Raw genomic sequence first — 5,247 nt, 5'->3', positions numbered from 1 at the left:
ATACAATTCATTTTTCAACGTCATTTCAGATTTATATGCTCTGATACCATTTTTTAGAAAAATCAAATATGTAAATTACTTAAGAAAAATGAGCACATGGCTCTTATAGTTGTAGCACATGGTATTAGAGCCATGTTCTCTTTTTAAAAAAAAATATTGGGAACGTAAGCTCAAAAATTAAATGAGTTTTAAAATGGATCTCAAAGGATTCGATTGAGAAGAATCAAACAATCATGAAATAACCGAAGTAATAAACTTTAAAGAAAATGAAAATGTTTTTGCTTCAGATTAATTTTGATCAACTAGAAAAAATTAACAAGCTTAACTTTAAGCTTAACACGTATAATCAACCTAATAATCTACAGTGTTTAGTCTCAAGGGCTTTCTTTAGAAAAAATAAAATTTTCTACTGCTTCGATACCGAAGAACTTTCAGTAAGATATAAAAGATACTTCAGGAGACGTATATTTACCTCTTCTAACTAAAGGAGAAATAGCAAAAAGACTTTTGACTATTAAGCCTGAGTTAAAAAGATCTATGAACATGGTGCATATAGGAGTGGTAAAAATTCTTCTAAAAGCACAATTTAGAGATGTAATTAATTTTCTTTTAAAAATGGCTCTAGTTGACAATAGAATTGTTAACAGACAAGATGCTCTTTTAGGAGAAGTACAAGTAAATTTAGAATACGGAATATGTATGTTTACTATCTATCCTAAATTTGCCTTGCATTGTTATTCAAAAGATTTCGATAAAACATTAAGTTCCATATATTAATGTGAAAGAACTGACTTTATGGAACCAGGTAATAAAGTATTTACGATTATTATTTAATCTCGTATGCTTTAAGAAATAGCACTTATTCAATTGAGTATAAAGAAAAAGAGAATATAACAATCGAAGATATATTCTCAGAAATCGGAACTGTCAAATGAAGTAAGTTTTCTGAACCTTCACAATTACAAGAAGATTGGGCAATTAATATTGCTCGTAATAAACAACCTCTAGTATCCCAACCTAGACACAATTTTACTGGAAACTCTTTACGAATAGGAGAACCCAGTTTTACTGAATCACAGTTAATAAGATCTATGTCTGAAAATGTTGACATATATGGCGAAATTCTTAAGGAAATAGCTGGGAAATGACATCATCACATCCAGTCCTTAAAAATTTAGAGCTTCTAAATGAAGAAATTGTTCAAGAAGAAACATTAATACAAATTTTTCTCATAAAAATAGAACAAGTTAAAGCAGATATTATGATAAGTCATAAAACAAAAACTATAAAAACAAAAGCTTTAAAAGAAGAAATTTTAGCTGCTAGAAAAAGAATTGATAATATCAAGGCTAGAAAAGCAATGTTTCTACGACATGAGTCTGATAAAAATCAAAGAATCGATTAAAGAATTAATCAAAAAGGTAGAAGAATTAACTACCAACGAAAGTTTAGAAACCATAGCAGCAAAAATTATCAAAGACGTCTCAGACAAAATTGATAACAATAAAGAAGAGAAAATTCTAAAACTCGAAAAACATTAAGAAAATACATCTGAAGAGAAAAAGATATTTCAAAAATACTCTTTTCCTAACTTTAATGTTGGAAATCCATCATTAGGAAGTTCTAAAAGCCCAAATGCTTTAGAATGGCCTTTCGGATCTACCTCAAATGACTAATAAAAGTCAAATGAGAACTCTTTTTCAGAAGATAAATTCAGGAATTAGAATGAATTTTCTAACCTTCAAAATGTCATTCAAAAAATAAATGAGCTTCAAAATAACTTGTGTATCGATCCATATGTTAAGTTAAGAAAACTAGCTCTTTTAGTACAATAAAAACGACTTTTTGAAAAAGAAATTCAAGATTTTCAAAATAAAAAAATTATTTTGTCTTGAGGATAAATGAGTTCTATCACACAAAAATTAGAACAGATTTTTGACGAACAACTGGAAAATTATTCAGCCGAACAAATACAGGAACTCGTTCAGCTTATGACATTAAGCGATCAAGAGTGCGAACAAAAATTTTCTGAAAATAAAGATTTAAAAGAAAAATATTTTCCAGAAAACAAAGAAAAGGTTTTTGATATAAAAGAACCCAAAACTGAAGAAGGGGACTCTCCAGAAGAAGAAATTCTAAAACATAAGATGAATCAATCTAGCACTAGTAGTAGTAACCACAAGTCATCCTACAGGAAACGAAACACGAATTCTGAATTCTCTATGCCCTATCATAAGGGATACCTAATTCCGATAAAAATAATGGTAGTTCAACAAAAATATGTACCATAAAAATTGATTGTATCTTTGACTTTAATCAAAGAAAAGAAACAATCGACAAATGGAATACTGAATTTAGTTTAATTATCCAGTCTAATCCAGAAGAATTTTCCAATGCTAAGGCCTTATTATTACTAATAGAACACAAGTCTGCAGGAATAGTCCAAGATTTCATTAAAGGAACAACCAGGAATGAAAATTTACATGGTGAAGATCTCTTTGATCAAATTATTAATGCCATGTATATGATGTTCTTAGGTCTTGATTTTCTTACAAATAAAGATCATGAGAACCAAAAATTGCTTGAAAAAGCAAGACAAACATTAACCCAACCACAACTATGTGATATATGTCTTTTAGATGATTTACTTGCCTTTTTGAGTAAAACTTATATAAGCTAAGTACAGGTGAATATCATTCTTGAATAGAAGTTTACATAATGAAAATTCCTATTGTTGATGAAAAAGCCAAAGAACGATGGAATAAGGAGAAGAACGACTTAACAATGCATTCATTAGGATTTGCTACAAGAATTGTTAAGGAAGAAATTGTTGTTTACTGCGACTTTTCCAACAAGAAGAAACAGTTAAAGAAATTTAACAAAAGTTGTTGCAATAAACTCACCGAAACACCTCAATTATCTTTTGGTTGTGATTAGGAGAAAAACAAAAAATATTTCAAAAAGAAATATAAAAGAAAATACATAACCAAAAGAAGGTTTTGGAAACCTAAGAAAAGAAAATTCATCCCTGGAAAATATTTTTCAAAAGAAAAACCTATGGTTTGTCCTCAAGGAAAGAAGAAATGTCGTTGTTGGATATGTTCTGGAGAGTGACATTATGCAAACGAATTTCCTAATAGACAGAAGTTCCCAAAAAAGGGGTAAAACTCATTTCTAAAGCAGAAATAGAGGGATATTATCCTTCAGAAGATATTTTCGATGACTATATGCAGGTATTTTCATTTAAAATAAAGTATGATTCATCTTCAGATAGTAGCGTTAGCTCTAATAGTCCGAGATGAATAAAACTAAAACCTTTAAATGGGGGGATGAAGACCCAGACAATATACCCTTTTGTAAAAATCTTCAAAAGAAAAATGAATTAGTTTATTTAAATATAACTAATCTGAATTCCATTTATATCAAAGGAAAGATTTTCCTAAAAGGATATAAGGTAATAACTCTACATTGTTATGTAGATACAGGGGCAAGTCTCTGCCTAGCAAGCAAACATGTTATACCTAAAGAGCTATGGGAAAACACTCCCAAAGACATCAAAGTAACAATTGCAAATCAAGATACAATTAAATTAATAGGGTTTGTAGAAACCTTATAGTGTATTTCTCAGGAGAACCATTCCCCATTCCTACAATTTATCAACAGGAAACATGAATACATTTACTCCTTGCAAATAATTTCTGTCAACTATATGGGCCTTTCACCCAATGGCTAGATAGAATATCTTTTCACCTTAATCAAGAAATGATTTTGATCAAAAAAAAAATAACAAAAGCTTTTCAAGTTGGAAAACCAGATTTTCTAGAATCAATGAAAAAATATTCAAAAACAAAACAAATCCCAGGTACTAATATAACTCGAGAGGTCTCGAGAGGTTATAAAACCAGATGACAAATATTTTCTCAAAAAATATTTTCTTGAGATACAAAAATATCAAAAAATAGAAGAACTACTTGAAAAAGTATGCTCAGAAAATCCTATTGATCCTGTAAAATCCAAGAAATGGATGAAAGCATCAATAGAACTTATTGATCATAAAACTGTAATCAGGGTAAAACCTATGAAGTACAGTCCACATGACAGAGAAGAATTTAATAGACAGATCAGCGAATTACTTGACTTAAAACTCATTACCCAAAGTAAATCACCTCACATATCTCCAGCATTCTTAATGGAAAATGAAGCTGAAAAAAGAAGAGGAAAAAAGAGAACGGTAGTTAACTATAAAGAAATTAATGCAGCTACCAAAGGCGATAGCCATAATCTGCCTTGCATGCAGGAATTAATAACACTCTTAAGGGTAAAAACTTATTTTTCTACTTTCGATTGCAAAAGTGGTTTCTAGCAGGTACTGTTAGATGAAGAGTCTTAGTTGTTGACAACATTTACATGTCCTGATGGTCATTACCAATGGAAGGTAGTTCCTTTTGGGTTAAAACAAGCACAATATTCCAAAGACATATGCAAAATGCTTTAAGAGGTTCAGAAAATTATTGCACCGTCTATGTTGATGATATCATAGTTTTCTCAAACTCCGAAGATAAGCACTATTTTCATGTTTTATCAGTCTTAAAGACAATAGAAAAATATGGAATTATCCTGTAAAAAAAGAAAGCTAATCTCTTCAAAACAAAGATAAATTTCTTAGGTCTTGAAATAGACCAAGGGACTCATTGTCCACAAAACATATCTTGGAAAATTTACATAAGTTTCCAGATGTTTTAGAAGACAAAAAACATCTTCAACGGTTTTTAGGTATTTTAACTTATGCAGAAAGTTATATTCCTAAACTTGCAGAGCTTAGAAAACCACTGCAGGTAAAATTAAAAAAGGATTATGTACGGGAATGGAAACAATCCGATATAGATTATATTAAAAAGATAAAGAAAAACTTAACCAATTTTCCAAAACTTCATCTACCAAAAGAAATTGATTTTTTAATCATTGAAACAAACGCTTCTCAAGATTATTGGGGAGGGGTTTTGAAGGCTAAAACAGCCAAAAAAGAAGAAGTATGTAAATACACTTCGTGAAGCTTTAAACAAGCAGAACGAAATTACCATAGTAATGAAAAAGAATTATTAGCGGTAAAAAACACTATTTCAAAATTTTCTATCTACCTAACCCTGGTAAAATTCTTGGTAAGGATAGATAATAAAAACTTTACTTATTTCCTGAAAACAAAAATTTCTGGAGATAATAAGCAAGGCCGTCTAGTCAGATTGCAAA

The sequence above is a fragment of the Bidens hawaiensis genome, unplaced genomic scaffold (assembly GCF_021521415.1).
Source record: "Bidens hawaiensis isolate Kalapana, Puna unplaced genomic scaffold, B.hawaiensis_p1.1 tig00031769_1, whole genome shotgun sequence".
NCBI classification, from domain to species: Eukaryota; Viridiplantae; Streptophyta; class Magnoliopsida; order Asterales; family Asteraceae; genus Bidens; species Bidens hawaiensis.
The sequence above is the reverse complement of the archived record's forward strand: the minus strand, read 5'-3'. Positions refer to the sequence as shown.